The sequence below is a fragment of the Trachinotus anak genome, unplaced genomic scaffold (assembly GCF_046630095.1).
Source record: "Trachinotus anak isolate AG129_WGS33_773 ecotype Australia unplaced genomic scaffold, CSIRO_AGI_Tana_v1 ptg000012l, whole genome shotgun sequence".
Lineage (NCBI taxonomy): Eukaryota > Metazoa > Chordata > Actinopteri > Carangiformes > Carangidae > Trachinotus > Trachinotus anak.
Window position 1 is genome coordinate 18168474 of NW_027273863.1, and position 26799 is coordinate 18195272.

At 39.8% G+C, this 26799-nt stretch overlaps 1 long non-coding RNA gene across 1 annotated transcript; it reads left to right on the forward strand.

Annotated features, from left to right (window-relative positions):
* The first annotated feature begins 2990 nt into the window (after positions 1-2990).
* LOC139629790 (uncharacterized) lies at positions 2991-26799 on the forward strand. Its single transcript, XR_011693047.1, has 3 exons — positions 2991-3307; positions 3509-3581; positions 26430-26799. It is a non-coding gene; the product is annotated as an uncharacterized lncRNA (long non-coding RNA).

Below are 26799 nucleotides of genomic sequence, written 5' to 3' on the forward strand. Positions count from 1 at the left end.
TTCTTATTTTTCGACTTTGCAGAAGTTGGAGGACTGATTGGAATTGGAATAGGCTACACTGAACCTGGGGCAGATCCTTCGCTGAATACAATGCATTTGTCCTTGAGACATGCATTTGGCAAGGCCACGCCTCGCAAGGGCTGCGTTTATCCTTTAAATTCAGTGTCCTCCCACCAAAGCACTGACCTTGATGTTTATGTTAACTTATAAAAAAACGCGCTGGTGCATTGGTGGGGGCGCTCGAGGCTGCCACTGAGGCAACACAAAGCACGTTTTGATTTTCAAGGACCAGTTTTGTGCTGTGCTGTGGAGCCATTACAACACATACAGTGCATGTATGACCTGGAACACACTGCTTCACATCATGTGGATCATATGAAATTCACCCTGAGATAACTGTTGATCTTAAAAAACAAACAGCACTGGCTTTTTGTGTCACCCAGGCAGAGTAAACAGGGCTGCAGAGATTGCTTTCATTTGGCAAACATGCTATTCACCACGCGCATTACACCATGATACTGCTGCACTTTCACTGGGTGATTCAGTGGGAGAGCCAAGGCCTGCACACACTGCCTACACAGGTGCTTTTCAAAGTGGGGTCAAGGGGCTGCCCGGGGGGGGGGGGGGGGGGGGAATTGTTACTTCAATATCACTTTTCTCTCCTGTAGCTTTACAATGTAAAACAGAGAGCATGAGGCATGGTGTTTTGATCACGATCACTTTATTCCCTCACAGGCATTTTTGAGCTGAATTGCATTAAAAAATGTTCTTAATCTGAAGCTGCAGGCCTAAATAATAGTCTAGAGACAGTTTGCATCACACTCCTGACCCATTTTAGATACATATACTATATGAACACTCATTTTAATAGCATGATGAGGCAGTCAGGACTCCTGGTCGCATCGCATGCTGTTACACCCACTCTCAGAGGGTTTTTGAGTGTGCGTTTGGTGTAAGGGAAGCAGAAATGATGATACCTCAGAGAATCGACTCTATGAGATTGTCTTCCACCATTATTTCAGATTTACCCCTCTTGTCTCCCTCGCCTTTATTTTGCTTCCCAGAGAAGAAGACTTGACAGACACACACCGACTTCTATCCTGTCACTTTGTCACAGGTGACTCATCAAAAAAGAGCACCCTAATTTGTCGACCTTTCTATTATGTGTGATACATGCATCTGTGGGTGCGCTGTTGGATTTATCTTTTTTTAGATTATTAATTGGCGTAACACTGTGAATGACCTCCTCTGGATCAGGCTGTAGGTTCAATTTTTCTTGTTTTGCTGAGGTAAAAAAAAGCATTGAGGGTCTGATTCACTAAAGTGCCCTGATCACAACATAAGATTACGAAAAAGTTCAAACAAATGTCAGGGTCACAGACAGACGGGGGAGACAGACTTGGAGACAAAGGGGGTGTGTTATAGTCGACTTTTGTGGATGTACACAAATAACGCACCCACCCACACACATACAATGTCTCCCTCCAGAGTCTCTTACACATCCACTAACACATGGGGCTGTAAATGCAGACACACACAGCAGATTAGGAAAGCTGATTTATTGGTTGTAAAATGTTAATATAGCTATAAGCTGTGCTCATGAATTGTTAATTAAGGCCATGACAGACTCGTCACCTAAAATGTTAATGAGGTGAGATTGTGTCGGGCCGAGAGGTCTCTGTGAGCTACTGAGCAAATACAACAGATGAGCTGAATCCACAAGACCCCCACCTGCTATAATAAGAAACGCTGAGGGCACCTGAGATGGGTCGTGCCCATTTTGCCAAAGAGTAATTAAATGAATGAATGGCAGTGTGTGAATTAACCATTGTGATAATGAAAGGGAATGATAAATATAATCCATTTTTACTCTCAGCCAGCCTATATCTCTACTGTCTTGTTCAAACTGACTCATCAGCGTTGGAAGTATTCAGCTATTCTCATCTTTAGATTTAAGATGAGATAAAATAGAACTTTATTCATCCCAAGGGAATATTTGGTGCTTAAGATGGCCATTATTCAGTGGAATAAACAGCTTACATAAACAAAAAAGAACAGGAGTGGACTGAGCTAAAGGTATATGATAATAGTGCCTCATAGTAATTCTTGTCAGTGTCTAGTGTCCAGCAGGGAGAGAGGAGTTGGCTACCGGGAGGAGGAAGGACCTCCTGTAGCATTCAGTGGTGCGAACAGTCTACTGCTCAAGGCGCTTTTGTGTATAACATTAAAAGCACGGAGAGGGTGAGAAATATTGCCAGTCATGTTCTGTAGCTTCAGCAGCATTGTTCTTCTCCGACACCTCCAGCAGAGAATCGGATTCAACCCCCATTTATCCACCTTACTGATAATGGTACTTTGACGTCAATGACTTTGACGATTATAGTGTCATAGCAGCAAACCTGCAGGTGTAGTTAACAACATTAACCACGGCTGACGTGGCAGTGAGCCATACAGGTGCAGGAGTCAGTTAACTGTTAATTAGACACATTCAACTACTTCTTATAATAGTGTGTAGTTTATTTATAAAAAATGAAGGGCATTATATATTACACTTTTTATGTGACAACTAGCTGTCAAATAAAAATGTATTCTGAAATTCAGTGGATTGGAAGTATAAAGTTACAGTGAAGTACCTGAATAAATATACTTTATTTTCCACCACGGCAGCGGGCCTATCTATTAAAACAAGCTGAACTAAAACCTTGTCAGACAGACAAATGGAGTTACATTGTAAGCTGTGTCTCACTTCCTTAAATACTAATTGCTGACAGAATATGCAATATATTCATCCTTTCAGTACATGTTTTTTTTTTTTTTTTTTTTTGCAGCTAGGGTTAAATGAACATACCTACTGCCTACAAACAGAAAGTCTCTTTGAGAATGCCACAGCCAGTTAAACAAATACAAACTAAATTGTTTAATGATCTGTTTTCTGGGTTCTCTCTCTCTGGAGCTGTCCTCCCGCTGCCTGCAATTGATTATAATTATTTTCAGCTGTGAGCGACCCCAACAACAAAAATCTAGCACCTTCAACATGATTGCATAGGTTTAGTGTAGAAGGCTGCATTACATACAAAATCTGCTTTTATGATATAGCATTGTTCCCTTGGAGTCGGTTAGGTAGCTTTTTATTTTTATGACCCACCTGTGGGTTAGCTGGCCTCTGTCACTGGGTTAGTCTGATGATGATTCCCTGTGAGGTTAACGGGAGCACTTTTTTTTTTTTCCCCCCCTGTGATTTCCAAGGATTAATATTTTACGTTTATTCGCGATGGAGAAAATGGAGACATTCAGTTCATTGGAAAGTGTAAGTAACTCTAAAAACACATGTCTGGATCTGCCTGCACTGTGGCCTATGGCTGCAGTGCTGCTTGTCAGGTAGCGATCAGCTGTAATTGTGTTGTCTCTAACACTAATACTGGTTCATGCAGCCTTTCAAACTGGCCTGACAAAAGTTCAGTCATGGAGTTTTTAGGATGGCTTTGTTTTTCTGTCCCTCTGTCTACAGCTTCAGTGGTAAGAAGCTCTTCCTACAGGGCATTTTTCTCCAGGGATCATTGCCACACTTCACTTCTGCTGGGGTAAGTGTCATGATTTGTGCCAACTTGCAAGTTGTGTGTCTTGGTTGTGTGCAGGCTTGGCTGTGTCACCAGCTGCTGTCTGTTGCTGTTTGTTTGGATGCTGGTTTCTGTTGTTGTGTTGCTTCTGTGTGCTGGCTAACTATGGGATGTGTATGTGCTATGAGCTAATTGTGTTTCCCTGCTTTGGACTGGCTGAGCTTATTCTTCCATTGGTTGTCATTTGGCATGTCGATTTTTCTTTGCTTCACACAGTTTATTTGCATGGTAATGACATGTGCAGTCAGTTGCCATATTATTAGGTACACCTAGTCAAAGCTATTACACGACAAATCAATCCTGCTTAATGAAGGTTACATTCATTTTAGAGGTTCAGCCTCAGCATCAAACCGTTTTAGTAAAAACTTGAGAGTAGGATTTACTACAAGAATTTCATTAAACAGGAATGGTTTTAGCTAGGTGTACATAAAAGAACCCACAAGTGTAAATACTCATTAGTTTAATTAAACATTTTGGAACAAATACACCCAATTGTTTCTATTGTTTTAGGGTAGTTTGCCTTTGGCAGTTCAAGTCTCCAGTAGAGGGTAATAGTATATTGGCTTTAGGAAAGATAAACAAAATTGTTGTCTTGTACACTGCACGTTTACATGACGATGTCCATGTAATATTGGCGTCATTGCAATCTCAAAATGGCTTTTGTCACCCTCGATGCATTATCACAGTCACATTTCCTCCGCACGCTTCATACTCAGCTTGGCAGTGGAGAAATATTTCCTCTCAAAACACTGGGATGATGAGACTGATTGCTTCTTTGATGTTAAAGGGACAGCCATCCCTTGTGTCCATATTGGCCTTCTGGGTTTTACTACAAAATAGAAGCGATATGGGACAATATCTTTACAATACCTCTACAAATTTATTGATAAATTTGTCAGGTGGTTATAACAGCCGATAGCTTATTGGAACAATGGCTAATAATGGAAGAAATTGCAGCAAAGAAATGTCAAAGGTATGTTTGAGGTAATTTAGAAACGGTTTCTCCATTACAAGGTATGTGTTTGTATGAGGAAACACAAAGAGGGAAGTTTGCATAAGATTAACCTTTTTCTTGGATAACTAGATTTTTTTTCCCTTATTAATAGGAATGAATATAGCAACCAATAATTCAGTCAATGTACATATAGCCATGATTACTATAGTAATATCTAGAGTACCGTATATAGAAAGAAACATTCAGAACCATTTTACAAATTAGAAACAACTTTACTTTAGGTTGGAAATGGACAAAAACAAACAAAACAGTCATTGCTCTAAGGGGAGTCATGTTGTTTGCTTTGGTTGAATTCATCAGGTTCATCTTTTCACTCGCACTTTCTCGCAGGGGAGAGGTGATGCTCTCCACCCTTCACATGAAAACTCTCCTGGCTTTTAGACATTTTTAGAGTCTTAATCAGTCATAGAAGCACTTCATTAGTCGAGCTCAACTTTTCATTTTTCATCCTTTTCATTTGCTCCTTTTTATTTGATTAGATTTTTTTTTTTTTTTGATTCTTTATCTTTCTATTAATTCCTTTTGTAAGTTGCCACCAATTAAGTCAAGGACTGCACTGAATCAGATGAAAGTGATGTAACCCTCTTTCAGATTTTGTCCTTTTGTTGTTCAAAAGGAACAAACACTTCTCCATCTGTGCTTTGTGCGAAGGTGTGAAGAAAGAACTAACCCTGAGCTTTGGCTTGGATGCCACAGTGCTTGTTGGAAAAGGATCCAGGTTTTAAAAAATTTGATGCACTTTCTCAAGTTTGATTTCACCTCAAACTCCAGCAAAGTGTGAACTACTATTATTATTAGTGCCTACATTGCCATTTAGATATGAAGCTTGTTTGCAGAGATTAAGATATTAATTAAACTTTGATAGATGATGGTTAATGTGATTAATGGATATTAGTTTGTCATTCTTCCTGATGACATCAGCAGATTATTGATGTACAACCTAATGGTGCAGTATGACTCATAGTGATGTACATGTTTTTTGTGTTGAGTGTAGGGCAGGTGGGGCTCGGGGGTGATGATGTCAGTGTGACATCAGAGGGGACTTGTAGTACTGTGAGTTAACTGGGCCATTTTGTAAGTCCCCACTTCCTTCATTACATATTCCCTCAGTATCCCTACGCCTCCTCCCACATGCAGCACACCCCCAGTGGTGTGCAGTGTTTCACTCTGCGCCAAAGCACCCAGCAGAGTTTCACACAAAAGTAGTCAGAACACGAAGAATTCTCTGTTCTTCTGTAAGACACAGGGTGAGGAGAAGAAGAGGATGCAGATCACCAGTGGTCTCAGATCCATATTGGTGTGAATGTAATTGATTTCCCGCTGTGTGGAATCTGTCTCTCAGAATCACAGAACAAACACTGACTGAATAGTTGAAAGGGCAGAGAAAATCCAAGCTTCATCTCACAGCTGTGTCTATAGTTGTTTTATCCCTGTCAAATGCACAGGCAAAGTACAGCACACACGGCCTTCATATGGTGATCGTGACTTCATTACAGCTGTCTCTCTGGTAAAACTTTATGTAAATGATTAATGTAGGTATGCCACATAACACAGCATTTATAGCCTAAGTTTGTTTGTGCTGCCGATCAGAAAAACACATATACAAACTCTTTTACTTTGAGTTTAAATGGAGCCTTGTCATGATTCATATTGAGTTCAGATGGTGAGAGTTCAACATATCGATCCCTCGAACAGAGAAAGTTGGCTGTCCAGAAGCTTTCTGACAGGGCGTCAGAGACCTCCAGAGGTTTCACAGTGTCACTGAGAACCTTTGGAGCCTCTTTTTTAGGCCTTTGTAGATAAGTCTACCTGGTGATTTGAGCCTGATACCAATATTGATATTTGAGAGTTTCAAAAATCCAACAGTATATATTCTGGTCGATATTAATGATCTGTACAAATACATGTAACATAAATAAACACTTGAGGTTCCCTTAAATATATTTTTGGGACCTGGAAATGTGCAGGGCAGGACATTTTGCAGTTGAAAAATAAACTTGCTGTTGCTCTCTGGACAGACAAGTGCCACTATTTCAAAACATATCTTTGGCTTTTCTGTACTCCGTTTTTTGTTGATTTATTTATTTGCTTACTTTTTGGTCGGGCTCTGATCCCTCTGAACAGTGCAGCATGACATGCTTCTTTGTCAAGTTTCATTTTAAGATTTATTGTTTGTTTTTGCTCCCACAACAATCTCTGGAGCACTGGTATTGGACCACTTTTGGCATACCCTCAGTGAAAGAATCAGAATCAGTATTGGGTGGGAAAGCTTTGATCTCACTGGGAAACTGAGTCTAAATGTAGGCAACAGTATGTGAATGCCCCTTTGCTACCTTAGTCACCATTTGTACAAATTTTAGATGGAAATCTAACATGATACTGAGATATTTTTATCTAAAAATTCACCTTTTACTTTTGTAAAGTTCACTTCTGACAAGGGCCCACACTTGGATTAAAAACATATTGATATATCGTTTTTAGAGGAAAGCTATTGATTACTAAAAATGACCAAAATGTACCCAGCACCCATGATTAGAAAACCACTCAGGACAAGGGGTTGTTTTGATCCAGTGACCCAAGCAACACCAACGCTGGATTATGACACCCCACTGGCACTGGGTAATGTTGACCCAGTATTCAGTTGGTGCTATATCGACCTCACAATGAGTCAGTTTTTGACCCAGTGATTGTTACTTGCTCTGGAAGCAGATCTCTGTGCAGTTAGATCCAATAGCTAATCCAGCTAAATTCCATGTTTACATTTGGTTGAACTCAGAGGTGGGATGACACAATATACGGGTATTGATGATAAATGTGATATTTAAAGAAAATATTGACATTGTGTTAATAATACACATATGCTAATATTAAGATGGCAGATGTTAGGCCTCATTGATCTTTTATCGGTTCATCTGGTTGTCTTTTCACTAGCCAGTAACTGTTCTTTTGTAAAGTTGTAGTGACAGACTCTCACTCCACCTCCCTACACATGTAGACTAATTAATTTGCCAAAAGAAACAAAACACACAATAAACAAAGTTAAAGATGAATTTGACTGATAGCATTACTATAATGTTAATTATTTTCAAATTGTGTAGATATTGTGATAATATTGTTATCGTATATTATTTTGGCCACAATAATTGTTTGACCCATTAGTCAAAATGCCCACAATTATGAGAGTAAGTGAAAAAGTGGAATTTTTGTTAGGCCTGACTTGAGGATACTTCGCCTGTTGTTGATGTTGTTGTTGCTGTTGCTGCTGTTGCTACTTGAAAACCACAGTGTCTTTCAGAGCCAGGACTTTGGCTGCTATAAACTCCTTGGAGTGCAGGCGCTGCTGGCAGAAAAGGCTCATCTGGAACACTGGAGACAGTGATTAGAGAGAGGGAATCAATAATACATGGTAAGGGACGGCTAATGTACCACAGGGACTGACAGACAGCCAGCGACGTCTCCGATACCCAGCCCGCTGTCTCATATCCGCTGGTTTCGACACACGAAGCCAGACAAAGCAAGCACATGAGGTATGAACAGCAACCGGGGAAATAAAAGCTGTGGAAGAAAAAGGTTAAACAAATGGGAATAAAAGAGTTTGAAAGCAGAGAAAAAGAACATACTGGTACTGTAGGAGTAAAGAAAAATGCAACTGAAGAGTAGAAAGACTCATATTTAAAATCACATCTAATTTACTTAATAATTAATTATTCCTTAATACCAAAATCACATGATCACAAAGGAATTTATTTTATTGACTACGAAAGAAGAAACACAAACAGCGGCAGACAAACACAACAACCTCATTTCAGTGCCTTGTGCTGGAAAGATGGCTCTTCATCCTCACACCAACATGATGTTTCAAAAATCAATACGGGGCTGTGAAACAGGCCAAAATGAAATAAGTGTGCAAGCTATCCGGGAAATAAGATTGGCAGGCAGACAGAAGCATGCCACCAGTCTCAGGGGATGGATGCTCGCCAAGCGGTCTCTCATCCAGAGAGAGTGGGGTTAATGCCTCCTCTACATTAGCACACTAGCACCGTGGTGGCCAGCTGACCTCAGATCCAGAAATACTAGATGAACACACACACACACACACACACACACACACACACACACACACACACACACACACACACACACACACACACACACACACACACACACACACACACACACAAACACACAAACAAGAAGATGAACAATAGAAGTATGAGACAATGATGATCTAATTAATCAGTGATTGGAACAACTGCATGCTTCCTCTTTTGAATGCCAGCCACGCGGGCGCGCGCGCACACACACGCACACGCACACAGTATACTCCTGCCCCCACCTCTCTCCTTCTTCATTACACCCCCACCTCTGTCTCATTTCCAGGACTGCTCATCATTAAGCAACAAATACAAATACAGAGACGCAGTTTACAGATTCAGACGGAAAAATATTTGTCTGCACACAAGGGGCTGCTGTCCTGACACAACTTCTGTCTGAATAAAACCTCATTACTGCGCTGACACTCCGTAAGCAGACTCATGCACCACAATGCCACAGGTTGCTCGTTACTGCTCGATTTTCTCTTCGCAGCTTGAACCTCTACAGCACCAGACCAGGCTCTGTTAGCTCCCCCGTTCAACAGCGCTGCCTGTGACCTCCTGCTCATCATGACACAAACACTGCACAGCAATGATCCAAACTTTATGTCTTTGGTCCGATGTAGCACGCGTCTGAATGCAGCATTTTGCTGTGGAATATATCTGTCATCCTGCAGAGGATACAGACATGACATTCAGCAGGTTGGGAAGTGGGAGCTCTGTATGTTGAAATGATCGCAAAAGTGTTACCATGGAGACACAGGTGAAATTACCGAACTGTTTTTAACCTCGACTGGGATGCCGCCTATGTGACGCTCAAGAGACAAAAAGAAGCAGAGTTTTGTGTTGAGGGGTCTATTGAGAGAGTCACAAGTCACAGTGTTTTTAGTCCTTATTCAGTGAGTTCAGCCCATTCAGAATGCTCAATGCCACAGAGCGCGGAGGATGATTATAAGAGCATCATTTCACAAAGTGATGAACACAGAGAAGCAGATGAGGTAATCATGTACAGGTTTTGTTTTATTGTCAAGGCTGCAACTAATGATAATTTCCACTCGTGGGTTAGTCATCTTGTCCATAAGCATAGTGAAAAAATCTCTATCACAGTTTCAAAAAGCTCTAGGTGACATCTTCAAATCTAAGATATACCAGAAAATGTCCGGTGTTTTTGCTTGATACTGGTAAATGTTTTTACCCCTAAACCTTCAATTTTCCTCTTCTTTCCCGTGAATATATCTTTAAGGTCATAAAAATCATCCTGTTCATTCTTTATCATGTTGTTCCAGCTCTTTATTGAAGATATTTGATATTTACAGTAAATTATTTAGGCAGTTAATCTTGGGTTAGGCTTAGGGTTGTCTTTACAATTATTCACTATTGATTCCTGTATAAGTTTTACAGTGTACAGATTTTTATTTTATCTTTTGCAATTTGTCATTTTAGTTTTCCTTTTTTTTTTTTATTGGAGGGAACTTGTACAGAAGCAGGTGTGGAAAACCTCAGCTAAATCTCTTAAAGTGATTATGGCTTGTGAGCAACACTGTAGGAAGCATGTAAGGTTGTCACAAACAGGCTGACTGGCACCTTGTCAAACACTCATTCACCCTCCCATCATCATGCACCCTCTTCCCTGGGTGCCATGATTCTTCACCTCCCCCCCCCCCCCCCCCCCCCCTCCGCCAGGCGAAGGAGGTTAAACTGTAAAGGGACGTTTGTCTGTGTTGGAGAGGACTCCCACTGAACAGCCTCTGCTGAGTCTGTGATGACATTTTCATTTGACCCATAGCCAACGTTCCTGTAATGAGAAGCCATCAAAAAGCAATCTCCTAAAATAGAAAAGGGATTTCAATTTGACGACGCCTATATTGATATGCAAAATATGTCAAAAAAAAGCTTTCCAGTGAGATCAGTTGGATACATTTGGAGCCAGTGGAAGCCATGTGATGATGCCTTAGACTGGTTTGATTTGCGTATGCCAGAGTAAAATTATGCTTATTGGTACAGGCTCAAAAGAAATTTTGAAAAGGAGGAAAATATTAATATCACATTCAGTGTTATTGAGGATGTGTATGAAAATTGATTTCTCCCTCAGGGTGTTTCAAACCTAAATCAATTATATATTTCCCATATCTGGTCCACAAGAAACCACAGTGCTGCATCAAGTCCATAAACCTGTTTCACAGTAAAGAAGTGTTGGATATAGATATTTCATGAGAAGTGCAACTCAACCTCTGTGGGCTGAGGAAGATCCAGCTTTTTTTTAATAAATAAATAAATACAACTAAAATGAGAAAAGCAATTTAAAAACAGGCTTAATTAAAGCCTCCAACTGTTATATTCATCATTGATTGATATGCCAATAAGATGATTATCGATTTGTCTGTAAAATGTGAAAAGTTATTTTCCCCCATCCCAAGATGATGTCTTCAGATGTCTTGTTTACCAACAGTCCAGAACCCATAGATATTCAGATTACTATCATACATGACAACGAAAATTATAATCTTCACATCTAAGAAGCTGGATCCAGCAAATGTATTTGCATTTTGCGTAAAAATTGAAAGATTGTCAACTAATCGATGAATGGACTAATCGTCGCAGCTCCAGCTCACTTAGCAGCTCTCAGTATGTCTGAAGACTTTTGTGACAGTGACGCTTTAGCTCTTCTGGGAGAATAATTTGAGAAATATCATTGTGTAACGCTTATATCTTGTGACAGTTGTAGAATGACCTTAACTTCTCCAGACAGGATTACACAGTAATACACCGTCTCATTGTATCTGAAAAACTAGTCAAGAACCGTGTCTTGCTCTGATCTCTGAAACTGTCACAGTCACGAATTCCCAACTTTGAGATATATTGAGAAAATGTCATAACTTACTGTCCTACTGATACTTTCTCTAAATAAACCTTAATATAATTGACATTTGTGTTAAAGGGCAGAAACTATGATTATATTCATTATTGATTTATTTGCTTTTTTCTCTATCAATCGTTTGTTAGGTTTCCAATAATATGAAACAGAAAAGCAGCACATTTAAGAAGCTTGAAAGTGGCAAATATTTGACTTTCTTGCTTAAAGACTCATTGATTCAGCCAATTGTGAATCCAAAACCTTTTGGCCCCTTTTCTTGTCTAAATGTTAGTTCTGCAACCTTCCTTTTGAAATTGGTGTCTTACTGGCCTTTAACTTTTCAAAAGGGCAAAGCAATCCTCAGAAATCACTACCTGCCTTAGCAACTCAGTGATGGTCGTTGTCTGAAGCTTATACTTGATTCCACACACTGCAGTGATGGGAGCAAACTAGAAGATTGTTCTCACGTGTTCCGCATAAAGGCAGCAGTTTAGATAGTTTACAGCACAACAGGTAGTTGTACAAGTGCATCACAATACAGGATCAAGACACAATATCACCATTCATTTTATCTGCTGTTAAGGAAACAATCACTTACAGAGGTGACTAAAAAATACATGCAACAGTAATTTTCATTTAATTTCCCTCCATGGGTGGAACCAGATGAAAACATTACATGCTCTACTGTCATCGGAAGGTTTCATTTTCTCCTGAGCCTCGGATGAAATTTACCTTATTGCTGCTTCCCTCCTCCCTTACACCCGGCGTAATGAGAGAATATTTCCCCAGAGTGTGAAAGCAGATCCAAGCTGTACTTTTAGAAACTTTATTAAACCAACCTAACCAATTATTTTTGTGTTTGCCTTCCTACTGACGAGTGATGATCCATTCAATAAGGCTGGCAAATGTTAATGTGAAATGGATTTTCTGGTGAGTTAGTGATCAGTGGTGTCTTTCTGGTTTGCCAGCAGGGCTGCCAACAATAGCTGAATATCTTCCAGCAGGGTTGGTTTAACTGTAGAGATGTGAATGGGAACTAGCTGTTGGACCAACAACAATAGCAATATCTCTGACTCAGAGGGATTGCATTTTAATACAAAAGTCTGGCAAGACTCCAGCTGGCAAGACTCCAGCTGGGGCAAAATCTTTTATTGAATTGCCCAGTTAGCCTTTGATCAAACACTTGGGTGGGAGATTGCGTTCCTCAGTTGACATTTATCTTTTTATCTCACAGAAAAAGAAAAAAAATAGCAGAAAAAAAAAAATCAATCTGGCTTTAGAAATGAGATGACGTTGGCTGCAGGCTGATAGATGTCTTATCACTTGCTGTTACCAAGAACTTCAACATTCAGCCTGAAGAGATGCCCAAGATTCCCCCACAAGTCAATTAGCTGCCGCGCAACGTTTAAAGAGTGGAGATGCAGGTGTTAGACAGACTGTGGACGTCTAATCACCCATTGGGAAAATCAAAAGCTTCTATAGATTCATGTGTGAGAAGAAAACATTTAATGTCATGGTTTCACATTTGAAGAAAACTTTCCTGTTCAACTCTGTCACACAAAAAGCTGAGTTGGTTGGTAGGCGTTGATGCAGAGATTCATTATGTGGAGGCATTATTCAAGCATTTCATTTCCTTGTTAATTATGATGAATTGGAAATAACAAGATTATCATCACTAAAAGCATTAGCAAATAATGAGTTGTTTTTTTTCTTCCGAGTAACCAGGTGTCATTCCTTCCTTTTGAATTTCAGTTGTAAACAAGCAATTGGACATACGGTAATCTCATGTACGAGCATTGCAGCCTAGGACACTCTAATACAGTGAAGCATCATGCCAAAGAGAGTTTCCATATAGCAGTGGCACAGAGATGGAAGGATTCATCTGAAGTTTCTTTGCTTTTGTAAAAGTTTGCTTTTTATGCATTGAAATGGGCCCTGAGCCCTAAACCATGTGTGCAGGGAGTAAAACTACCTTTTGAAATCTGTACAAAATAAAAAAGTGCATTAAAAATGCTCATTGAAAGCGGCAGAGGTCCGCTCAGACCAGAGGAAAGATCCAGAATAAAGCCATGTTTCATGTTACCATAAATGGGCCGATCATTACCTGGCTCCTGACCTGGGTTTAGTACCAACCAATGTTTGGCTTTGGTAGGAAAGCCGGGACAAAAGCTTCTATAATAGCTACTGAATTCGTAAAACCCTATAGAATGGGGGGACCTTTTTGCACTGTACTCCAGGCTTTTGCAGAATTGTCCAGTGTTGACATTGTTTCCTGGCAATGGGCTTCATATAATCTGTTATTCATAATTACGCAGCAAGGATGCTTAAATGATTGTGGACTGTGAGTTCTACTTAATAGGGGATAAAGTAATGACTTCTTCTGTTACATCACTTTGCCACTGACAATTATGTTGAAAGGAAATATGGCTGTGGTGATACGCATACTAGAGATGCGAATTTTAAGCAGTTTCCTTAATAGTTGCTAGTGGAAACACCTGCTCAGTTTGGACAGGTGTCCCAAGGGTGCGCAAACAGTGTCACTAACTTTATCAGTCCAGGAAATCTTTACTCCCATTGGTAAAATTCATCTATACTGAAAGCAGAGTGGGTGTGGCTTTATACAGTTCATCACTTTTGTATGATTATTCACAGCATGTTGACTGCTGTTACCACCTTAGCTACAGTGGTGCTTCTTTTGAAGATGGGTTAGGGTTAGGGTTACCCCCCACAGCCACAGTCAGGGAGAGAGGGGATGACATGCATCAAAGGGCCACAGGTCGGTCCCAGACCCAAGCTTTTATGGTCTGTGTTCCACCAGGTGAGCCACCACAGCACCCCTGATGTTTTACTCTTGTATGTTGACTTGCAATATATTCTTGTATATTGACAGTTTTGTTGTCGCACCCAAGGCTACTACACCCCGATCAGTCTGGCCTGCAGTAAACTTACAAGATTGCTGAAAGTCTGCCTGCGTTTTTATGGGTGGTCAACAAACACATGTAAAACTCCATCTCAACAGTAAGAACAGTAAGAGCCACCACCTAGTGGCAACAAACTACAGTCCAAATTACATTTGCACCGCACCTCCTCATCGTCTGTGCTGTTGGTTAATATATTTTGAATCGATTCAATTACAACTTAAATGTTTTACCTGATATTAGATGGCCTATAGTACAAACCTGACGGGAAAAATGAGAAAGACAGAAAGAGAGAGCAAGAGGAGAATAGCATATAACAAAGGTCCCCAGCTGGACTCAGACTCAGGATGTTGCAATTTAATGGGCAGTGTCTTGAAAACAGAGGACACCAGTGGTGATTTTTTTTAAACCAGATTTTATTGACTAAACTTTTGAAAATTGTTTGTTTCACCTGCCCTCCCCAAAGTTGAAATTCAGTATGAGGAAAAAGACCTTCATTAGAGATACTCACTGATGAGACTCCTTTGGCATCTAAAACTTGATTACACTGTTTACACTTGTGTTTGTTTCGCATTGATGTCTGTTATATAATGCTAGAGTTATTCAGCAACAAGCTGACCATAAGAGCTTGATATATTTGTTTGTATAAGGGTTATTGCTCACAGTGTGTTCTGTGTTTGAACTACAACTTTAATTCTTGTTCCACACACAATAACACCGTACACAGACTGTAAAGCAAATCCCATTCAGTTGTAAAACAACATCCATCAAGCTGTCACTGTGGGGATGGTGGAGAAGCTCCAGTGGATCCACAAAACAACATTAAACAACCAACAAAATACTGCAACATTCAAAACATAGCACTGAGGTTGCTCTGACCTGCCATTACAGAATGGACCTTTCCTTTTGTTTTGTTTTTGTTATGTAAACTTAAATCAAGACTTGTAATTTGTCTGTAATTTCTCTATTGTAAAACTTTAGTCCAAATTCCCCCCCAAAATAGAATAGAATTACTAAAAGAAACAGTACAAAGTTAAGGTTGGAAGTTAAGAATGGTAGCGTCATTATACTGTCTAATGTATAGTCTGGGAAGTTGAAAGATCTTTCTACAGGCAAGCTACATGTAAATCTTTTCAAACCCACAGACGCCTAAAAAAATCCAAACACAAAAGCCAGTTAAAGGAGGACAGAAACAAATTCTCATACAGTAATCAATGACAAGATTTAATTTCATTACATTTTAAAACAAAGTTGTTTGACCATAAACCTAACAGCAACCACACATATAGAAAATGAATGATTAGCAGGTTGTATTGATACAAATGAGAAAATACAGAAAGGAAAATTGCAAACTTTGGTAGGTGTTCCAGGATTATGGTGTGCATGATGAACTGCATTGGGAATTTGAAGGGGAATTAAATTGCCTTGGTGCTGAAAAACTCTGTCAACAGTGCCACAGTTCATCCTTTTGAAATGCAAACTGGATGGATTTTTTTTTTTTAAGTTTCATGAGGGTTTAATTCTAAGGCAATAGAAAGCAGGGTTTCGTCAGTAAATCTGGCAATAAAGATACTTTTTAATGTTTATGCTGAATTCCATTTGATGAATTTGAATGACTGACTCAATGTAAGGCATGTAATGTACTTGATGCCATGATGGCATGTCAAGCCTCCTGAGATCTGACAAGGAGACCCATCCACCCATATTTATTTCCTCATTAATAACTGTTGCATCAACAAACTCAATTTGCACCTTATATGAACTCCCCATAGCACCACCTGCTGTTGCCACGGTAACAGTTTGAGTCGTGAGAGCCTAACGCACCATCAAAGGAGTTTGAACCAAACAGTGTGCTGCAAGTCCTTGACGATGCTCACACGCCTGACTTTTTATGCTTGTTGTGACAAAAACTGCACATGTGAAGAGCTGAGGAGGAGTGGAGTCGTCTTTAAATGAGGGTGAATTTCACTTGAACAAGATTACTTGCTGTGGAGGGGCTATACTGCTGATGTGATCTTGGGAAATGGAGGCTGGGAACATCAGTGATGCATTCCCCAAGGGAAATGAGGGACTGAAATGTATGGAGATAATTATTTCCTCCAATCTTCCGGCCTGACCCCTGCCCTGGTCCTTTGCATCCCATCTCTGACTGACCTCTACTCCCCAGAGGGGTGTGTGTGTGTGTGTGTGTGTGTGTTTGTGTGTGTGTGTGCGTGCATATGTGTGAAGGAGTCTAAATATTCTTATACAGTAATTACTGATTAACAGAAGATGTAAAGCATGTAAAGCAAAACTGAAAATGTTTGAATTGATTTTGTATGCAAATTTTATATGTGATGGTCGGAAACAAATTATAATATAATTTTAATATAAATTTTAATATTATAAATATTAATTTAACCTGTTAAAGTTCCTTTCTGTTTTAAACTCTGTAAAAATACTTAATATTTTGTTTGCCATGGTTTTCCCACATAAAAAGTGGAAAAAAGCTGTAAGTGTGTATTAGTGTTGTTTTTTTGTTGTTGTTGTTTTTCATTGAAAAAGTACTAAATGGTTGTTAAGATTTTTCATCACATTTTTGAAGTGTTCAGTCGTCAGAAGTATCTGTGCAGTACTTCAGAAAACAAAGTTTCTCAAAGCCTCTTGTCAGAGGTTAAAATTTGCAGCAAGCTTAGAAACTTAGGACGTGTTTGATGGTGGTGTTGTGGGCTAAGACTGCAGGGGGGTTGGGATTGCACAACAGATAAGGCAGTAGACTGTTTTTAAGGTTTACACTGACCATTGTCAGTCAAACTGTGACATTGGCTGATTAACTAAATGTCAGTGTTAATAAAGTGCATTTCCCCTTTCTAAACTGCACTTTATCAATATTTCATATCAACTATGGATCAAATGGTGCATCTCGGTGGCCCAGAGGTATAGTGCAGATAATGTAATGGCAGCATGCCCAGTTCGAATCCAGCTGGGGACCTTTTGTTGCTCTTTCTCCTGTTCTTTCCTGTTAGCTCTTTACTGCCACAATCTACTAAAGACACTAAACGCCCAAAATTAACCTCCTAAAGACACAAAAACAACAACAATGGATCAAATGATTCCACTGTGTAATGTGAAATGTGGTGAAGGAAGTGCTGTACCCACACTGCAGTTCCTCTCACCATTATGCAGTGTATTAGCAGCTCTCAGCTTATCGTTCAATTTATGGTCTTGCTTCATATTCGCTGCTCTCATTAATATCATTTCCGGCCACAGCAGGAATGAGAGACTGAATATTGGTCAGGTGGCCGGAGCCATCACTTTAAATAAATGCTATCGTTGCTCTCTATCTGCTGGGAGTGTAAATAAGCAACTATTTGCTAACATGTTCACCATATAAACTTTGTGAGGTCACAGTGTGTCAGTGTTGTGTTTACAGTGTGTTCTGTTGCTCCCAAGAGGCCAATTAATGTAGGTTTAAAGAAAGAAATTTGACAACCTCACTAATCGCTTTCAACAGTGTTTGTCTAAAACCCCTCAGTGTAAGGGGGAGAAACCACAGGCACAACCACAGTGAGGTCTCCACTAGTGGTGTGGGTTAAACTTGGTTTACATTTAAAAAACCATGATAGAGAAATAAAAGGCTTGAGAAATCATCAGGGAGACACATCAGAGAATAGAAAATGTACAAATTACTGCAAATCTACACATTACTATTGTAAATATACTTAAAAAAAATGATAGAAATAACTTAACATAAATGTTTTTTGTTAGTCAGTAATCACTAGGTTTAGATCTGCTCACTGTATCGCACATTGCATTATGAATCACTTTCCACTGGATGCTAGCAGCTCACAAACTGGTGAAAAAAGGCAGCAAACGTCAAAACCAGCTCACTAATTCAGTCTCACCAAGTCCTGAAGAGTGAGCGGCATGAAGGTGAGGGATGATGATGGGTTTCTGATGACATGGCAGCACTGTGAATATTTCCACCAGCGCAGGGGTTGAAGGGTCATCCATCTTTGTGTGGAGACAGAAAGACAAATAGGCTGACACTCTCCTGTGAGTGGCTGTCATACGTCTGTCTCATCATTATTGAGCTGCTGGGGAGCGGCACCCCATCAGCCCGTGTCACATTGGCAGCATTTTCTCTCAGCCGTGACACACAGGATCAGACGCAACAACAATAAATGAGAGAGGCTCTTCACTATGTGTTTCGAATCCTAACAAGAAGGTAGAAGTTTGCCTCCCAAGTTTGGACCTAAAATGTTTGTTTTTACAGGTGTAGGTTTTGTTCGTGAAGATTTCTCTGAGGTGTTTAGAAGAGGTCTTGTCTGATTATTGAAGGAATGTTTTGATCCGTTGACGCATCCAACAAATTTAGAGAAGCTTTCACATCATATTTCTCATCACCTTATCAGATAAAGCCCAAGCCCTCAGTTTTTAAAGCTGGCAGAAACTTTAGTCAACCAATCAATCAAATTTTCAATCCACACAAAATGATAAACAGTCATTTTGATTTTCTGTTCGTTGTTTAAGTAATTTTTATGCTGAACTGCTTTCAGCTTCGGAGGTGTGAAGAATAACTGCTCCTCTCTCTTAGAGCTGAACTGATTCTTTGATTATTTGACAAAAATTGTCACCTCAATTATTTTTCTTTAAGAAAATTATTTACAGATCAAATCTTCTGAAATGTGTGGATCAATAGTAATAATATAATTAATTATTAATAGGACACTTTTCATACAAAGATGTAGCTCAATGTGCTTTACAATAAAATTAGCTACTTTTTTGATTAAGTCATTCAACAGAAAATTAACAGGCAACAATCAATCATTCAATCAATTTATTATTGAAGCATTTAAAGCAAAAATACAAAAGAATCATTAATTCCGTCTTTTCACATGTGAAAATTTGCTGGAGTTATTGTAAATGAGAGATCTGTGGGTTTCGGGTTTCTGTTAGTGAGACATTATTTCATTATTTTAAGTGAACTTTTAATAGTTTCAAGTCCATTGAGAATATAATTGTTATTTACAGCCTTAATTGTTTGTCTTTTTATGTCTTTTGGTAAAGCACTTAATCTGCTTGTTTTTGACTGATGCAAAACAAATACATTTGCAGTGCTTTGTAAATTCACTGCTTTTAGTCAGACAAAATGAAGATATCACCAAACAGTTCATCTATTAATGCATAAGATTAATTGACAATGATTTGTTTTCTATCATTGGTGCATTTTTTTTTTTTAACATTTTATTGATCAAATGATTAACTGATTAATGTGAACTATAATGAACAGATTATTCAGCAGTGAAAATAAGGGTTAGTTGAAACCCTCTCTTTATAAAAAAATGAAAAAAAACCCCAGGACTTATGTGATACTCCCCCAAACCCTGACCCCGGAGGAAATGGCAGGCAGACCATGGCTAAGAATAGACCAGGACTGTGAGGGTCGATGTAAGCAATAGGCCCATCAGTGGGCATATCCTGCGGTCCTGATCTGTTTTGTTTCTGGTTGGCTGCTCAGTGTAATCACCAGGTGCAAAGAAATCTCATTATCCCAGGTCCTGATCTCAGCGTACTGGGCTGAATAGCAACTATGGTCGGCTAGTGTATTAAAACTTTGACCCCAGCATCAATTGGGCATGACTTGTTGGGTGCCTGGTGAGGGATTTTCACGGCGAGGAGTTCTTTTCCCTTCGGCAGCTGGTGGGCAGAGTACCAGGAGGACGGAGGGGCGAGGGTTCATGGTTACAGCGCATGGGTCAGAGGAGACTGAATCCTCTCTCACACTTTGGTTACACAATCTGTGCAATCAGGGTATGAGGCTCCTGTACCGGAACACTAACACTGATAGGTATCATTTATTGCTATAAATGAAGTGGCTATTTATTCTTCAATAAGATTGGCTGAACTGTGAAAGGCCAATAAAATTCATTAAGACAAAGAAGGCAATAACAATGCTTCGCTATTAAGCAGGAGCCTTTGGAGAGAAGAGCCAAATACTGAAATTACTGTACTGTGGGCTCCACGTGGCTGTGTAGGTGTGTGTTTCTGTGTGTAAGCTTTTATGTATTTTGTGTGTGTGTGTGTGTGTGTGTGTGTGTGTCTACAGCAAAGCCTAAAGAGCAGACACGATCGCCCCTTGAGATTAGAGTGCAATAAAGGAGGATGAACGCGTCTGGAAAGCTCCAGAATGCGCTCCAGACACCGCCTTACTGGAAATCAATCCGCTCGGTCAGGCCCTCTGCGTACTGGGTTTAAGTGGGAGTGATGGCAGGAGAGAAGGAGCCAAGTAAAGAAACGGAGAGATGGAGAGAAAGGAAGGGGTGGGAGCCACAAGGGGGGAGGAAAGGCTGAGAGAGGTTGCTGATTGAAAGCATTATGGTCAGTGGGATTAGCAGGCTACCTCTCAGCACTCCGGTCTGAGCAGGGGTCAGTGTTAGCCAAAGGGACAAGAGGGCATGAGGGCTGCAGCTTGGTCTTATTTGTTTTTTAACACTCATCGACTGATGCTGACATTCATTGAGCGGCTTCACTCAAAACACCAATATGTGCTCGTTTAATAGTGCACGCACACAGAGGTGAGGCCACTCTCTCGACAGGAGACAAACAAAAAGCGAGATGGAAGAAAAAATGATTTCATTCTCCAGTTTAGTTAATCTCGCTGTGAAACTTTTCTTTCACTCTCTTATTTAAGTGCTTGTTGCAGCAGGGTTAAGAGAGCCAAAGGTCAGCGCTCACATCAGTAGTGCCGAGGTGTAACCTGGAAGGAGTGCAAGCTGCTCTCGCTTCATATCAGAACAGTGATCATTGTTCTTTGTTGTGAATGTGTCAGAGGTGTCAAATGTGCCTCTTTAGCGAATTACACACTGATCATGGCTCTGCTGTCACTGTGAAGAGTAACGTTCCCACACCAAACACAAAGTGATAGAGCACGAAGAAGATGTGGGTGCTCATCCAAAAGGAGAAATCTGCTGTGGAGGTGTCAAACACGCACATACAGTACGGACGGACATTAGAGTGTACAATGTCTTCTTATTTCTTAGACTTTATTGATGTGTTTTAATTGCCAAGAGGAAATAAGCGACAGTTTTGTCTCGGTGACATTGATACTCAGACATATTGGCAGCTTGAAGAGTTTCACACTGCATACTGATAACCTAAACATTGTGCAAGGACGACAGCAAAGATTAATGCTTGGATATATCTCCCTGTCTACCTGTGCTGAAACTTGCTGATTATTCTCACTTTCAAATAATTACATTTTTTTTTTATTAATCAGGTTGTTCAAAGGATAAGGCTGGTGGTTTTTTATATTTTTAATGTAAAATAAAAAAAACTAACCAAGTCTGTCTTAAAGCACTGAGAGTTTAAGCCCTGCGGTTCCCATAATCAAGATGTAAATGTTAAAAAGGTCTCAAAATATATAGTTAGGTTTTTTAAAGTATCTCCCGAGAACAGCTGGGTGCTCTGTTAGTAGCAAACTTTACTCAAGCAGGAGTAAATTTGTAAGACTATTTTCAACTGTGGATGAAAATGCATTTTTTTGTGTGAGTGTTCACGGCAGCCGGACGATGTATGTGCAGTCAACTTCAAACAAACTACAATCCCCATGATCATTATAAGAAATTAACATGTGAGCCGGTGCAATGGTGTGTTAATAGTTTTGGAAAACAGTGAAAACTTGAAAGGTGGATCAGTTAATTGTTGGCTTTGATCTTTTCATGAGATGTAATGACAATAAAAATGTAACATAAAGCTATGCCTCATCCTTTTAATCTGTAAAGTGTCAAGAAAGGTAAAAGATTCCCCGTTACATGTCCCCAGAGCCCAGTGATGTCCTCAAATCGCTTGTTTTCTTTGGCCAACAATTCAAAATCTAAAATAATATCAATCAGTGAGAAGTAATAAATAAGATCCTAGAATCATTAAGTGACTTTTAGATAATTAGTTTTCTGTCCATCAATTAATCAATCAACCAATTGTTTGTTGCATAAATATAGTTTTGGTTTATAAAGGTAATGGCATCCACTGTACTCCCAACATGAACGGTAATATTTTCTTTTCTTTTTGTGGTTTCACGTGATTCTCAACAACAACACAACTGCCTTTGTGTTGAATCTGCGTTCTACAAATACTGTGAGCTTCAGCCAAACATAAAGGATTGTGGTATTTGTTTTTTAATTAAATTCCACGAGGCTGCTTCCCTACAATTTTATGGTCCCTAATGGATGATGAAATGTCAGTCCTGGCATTATGACAAATCACAGTAATCAGATCAATTGCCATATAAGGGCATTTCCACCTATGATGACAACTTGCCTTTCATGCCATTTTGAAGTCGATTGCCATTTCAGAGCCCTCCAGAGTATACACCTATATTAACTAAATGGCAAGAGTGGCAAGCTAATATTTTGAGTGTCATTGTTTTGTGGTGGTCCGTAAACATAGATATGTGGTGGAAATATTGATACTGACAAATAATATACTAGAGGGAAATCAAGAAGGTGTGGGGTAAAGATAAGGAAATATGGGACAGAGGAAGCAAGTCAGTGTGTGTGTGTGTGTCTGTTGTGCAGTAGAAATAAAGTGATCGAAGACTCTCACTTGCTCCATACTGGCATTTATTCATAAGCCAGGCTGTTGCTTGTCTTTTGACCAGGGCTACTTGGAGCTCCTAGGAAAGAAATGATCCATGTCTCCATCTGAATAGAGGACCACATGTTGTCAAGTCAATACTTTGCTATTGAAATTGCAGACAAAGACTTCCATGAAAGGCGAGAAAGCTTGACCTTCAGCAAATCACAACTCTTTCAGTGCGCGATAAAGAGCTCCGGCTGTCTGTCTACTCTTACGTCAGTCCATCTGAAAGCACAGGAAAAGGTATTTTAGATGTAACCAAGGTCTTCAAGCTGTGAATTAAAGTTAAGTATCCAGAATTTCTTCTCTGTTGGCACATATTTCACTTGCATATTTCCACAACATGCTGCACACATTTTACAATCTCATCATATACCTAGTTCTACTTCTTTATTGCTCCTTCTACAAAAAGTATTTTGAAAATACAACAGCTACTGCATTATATATATTTAAGATGTTGTATTTCACTGCCTAATATTGCTTGTGCTCAGGATTGCAGTGTGCAGCAAGAGGGCAGCAGATGAGCGCTCACTCTGCCCTCCAGGCAAGAAAGATTAAAGAGCACACTCCTTTGAAAAACAATGATATAATCCCAACATTTGCCCTCACTATGATGTATTTTACTCCAAACACTCAAGTGACTGTATCTCATCCCTCTGCACTGATCTCTTAAGCACATTGCCACCTCTACCCTCAGCTGGTTTAATCACTTATTATAAAAGAAACACCAGAATACAATGTCTGTGGCCAGTGGCTTGTATTGTATCTGGTAGTTCTTATGTCAGGCTCCCCTTGGCCTGAGCGTATCCAGCTTGGGTGATGAGATGTTTCGCTGGAGGCGTGAGCTCGAGGAAGAGCCTGGGGCAGGGCTGAGGCTTCGAATACACCAAAGAGATACTGAGAGAGAGGCATGAGGACCTGTCATCAATCATAACTCCACCAGGACGCACTGCTGAGATTGTTGTCATGACTACTGATATGTATTGCATTGAGAGTCTGTGAAGAGTGGTTGGAAGACGAATACATTTGTAGATTTCAGCAAATTTGAAAAAATCAAAAGCCACGCTTTTTTTTTTTTCTTTTTTTTTTTTTCCCAAATTAAAGGTTTTTGGAATATTTCTCCCAAAAAAGTCTAATGCCTTCCTCCATGTCATAAGCAAACGTTGTCAGGATTTAAAACATTTAAAGGTGAACCTGAGAACAGGACAAACAGGAGATCTACTGTGGTTTCGTGTCTCAATAAAGCTGAGGCTGGCCGAGGAAAACCGTCACGTTTTGACGCCCTGCCATGGCCTCTTGACAGTCCACCCCCGTGTAGGTAGGTAGCCACAAATGAGCTCATTTAAAACGAGACTGTTGCTGCAGCAAGGCTAAAAGTCAGACAGCCAATTCTGACAGGTGTCAGAGTGCCCAGTCGCATCCTCAGCGAGGGCACTGTACTGCACTCTTTCACCTTCAAGTGCAACAAGGTACATTTTCACAGAGGGCTGTGGTTTTAGTGCGGGTAAGGGAAGGTTTAAGAGTTCTTTTATTAGTGAAATATTGGCACTGCTCTAAAAATGTAGCACTGAGAATTTTAGCATAGTCAAAATAAAGTCATCAAATTCATATTTCCTATTAGAAAAGACCATTTATTGACATAATAGACATTATCGCTTCATTAATATTTTTATGGGTAAAAAAATTTCTCAAGGCACTTTATAGAGTGAAGAAGATATGATGGTGCCTGACCATCAACAGCTTTGTAGGTGAGGAGGTGGATTTTAAATCATATTCTTACATATAACTCCACTTCTGTTTACATTTGATTTAATACATTTAGGTGGACGGGAGGCAGACAGTTTCTGTGGGGTTTATGGCAGGTTACTGCTCTTAGAGAAGTGCAGAGAAGCGTGTAAGACTACAAGATCTGCCTCCTGGTCTCAGCTCTGTGTTGTCATGGTTTTGGCTTTTTAATAAAGTTGGCCAGATTTCTATCCATCCAGCATGGGATGTATGCCATCTCTCCTAATCAGACCAGGGCTATGGTCGAAAAGTCTTTTTTTGCTTAGGAAGGCTTCTAACTGAGTGAAGTGACCCAGAAGTATCTAAGCAGCAGCCATGATAAGAGCTGGTCCACTTATGTAAAGGATAAGGAAGGGAGCTTCAGTGCTTTCACCTTCCTTCATGAGAGGAAAGGAACATTTAAAGTGATGCCCCCTTGTAGTTTCACCACAGCAGACCCCCACCCCGTAAAGGGACAATGGAGCCCCTATATGTTTGTGACACGATACAAAACTTCTGAAAATCCTTTGACTTCACCCCAAATCCATAAATAGAGGTTTCATCTCTCTCAAATATGTCCATTTAGGAGTCATTATGAAGGGCAACCATATTGAATTTATAGTTAACAATATCATCATAAATAAATGTTGTTTCACTAAAATCCCCTACCATTTTCTCTACTGAACTAATGTAGGCTATAAAAATGTCAGAAGCGCCCACGCCAGGAAACTCTGTATATTTATGTCTGAATATAATTTATTCAGGCCCCTTGCTTGTTTCCTGTTTTTATTTAATTATTATCTCAATGGCTCAAATTCTCTACTTGTGTATTCCTTTCATAATATCTTATTTCAACATTTCAATCCTGTTTGCTGGTTGGGAAAGAAGGATTTTATTGTCCATGTGTTATGACAACAAAGCCTAGCGCAGTCATGTTCTCTCTGCAGCTCGGCCGTCTTCTCCTACGTCCTTATGAATTCTCCTTCACATCTTTGTTTGATGTCGTGACTTTTTCGATGGAGGTCAAGGAACAGTGGTTAGGAAAGGAGATTATTTTGACTTTTCGACCGTAGCCCAGCTCTTCCCCAGGAAGTCAGCTAATTATCTACAAAGTGCAGGACACCATCTGGACAGCCAGTGGTTGAATGATGACATGCAGCTGTACATCTGATCACTGGTCAGATTAGTCAGGGGCCCACGGAGAACTATGGAGTCCGACATTGTCTTTGCATATGTACGTACCAACTCAACATGAATCTTAGTGACCTGGTTTAAGTTGTCTTGATGAGTTCTTCTCATAATGTTCTGCTGCACTGTTGGTTTTGAATGTTTGCAGTCCTGTATTATTGTATGTTTTATTATGATGTGATGATGAGATATGTGGATATACTTGAGTTTTATATTATCTTTGAGATTCCACGAACATATTAGGTGGCAAAGTTAGGAGGCACTTTAGGAGGTAAAACATATGATATTGAATCGAATAATCTGTGTGGACAAATGATTAATATTATGCACAAATTATAGATTTTTCTCTGTTACTCCTCCCAGGCTCTGCATTCTTTACAAGGACTTGGCCTTTATTTGAAGATACACCGCATAGGACATCATGAAAGATGATGAGACCTTGGTGCACCTGTGATTTTCTGTTTGGGAGTGACTTTGTTGCCTGACTTTCTTTTTGCTTGAAAACTTGCAATAAAATAAAGACTGTGAAAAGAAGAGATTGTTCTAAATGGCTCAGAGGTATAGATCGTTCTTCCTCGTCAATAATCCTCATAATGACATCTCACAGTTCAGACATAACAGATTACTTGACAACAACATTAACATCTCAGCATCTTAGAGAAAAACTGACAGTGCAGAGCCTGACAGTGAAGTGCTGTTCTAGTGCATGTTAGCGTGTTCCACTTCCACACCA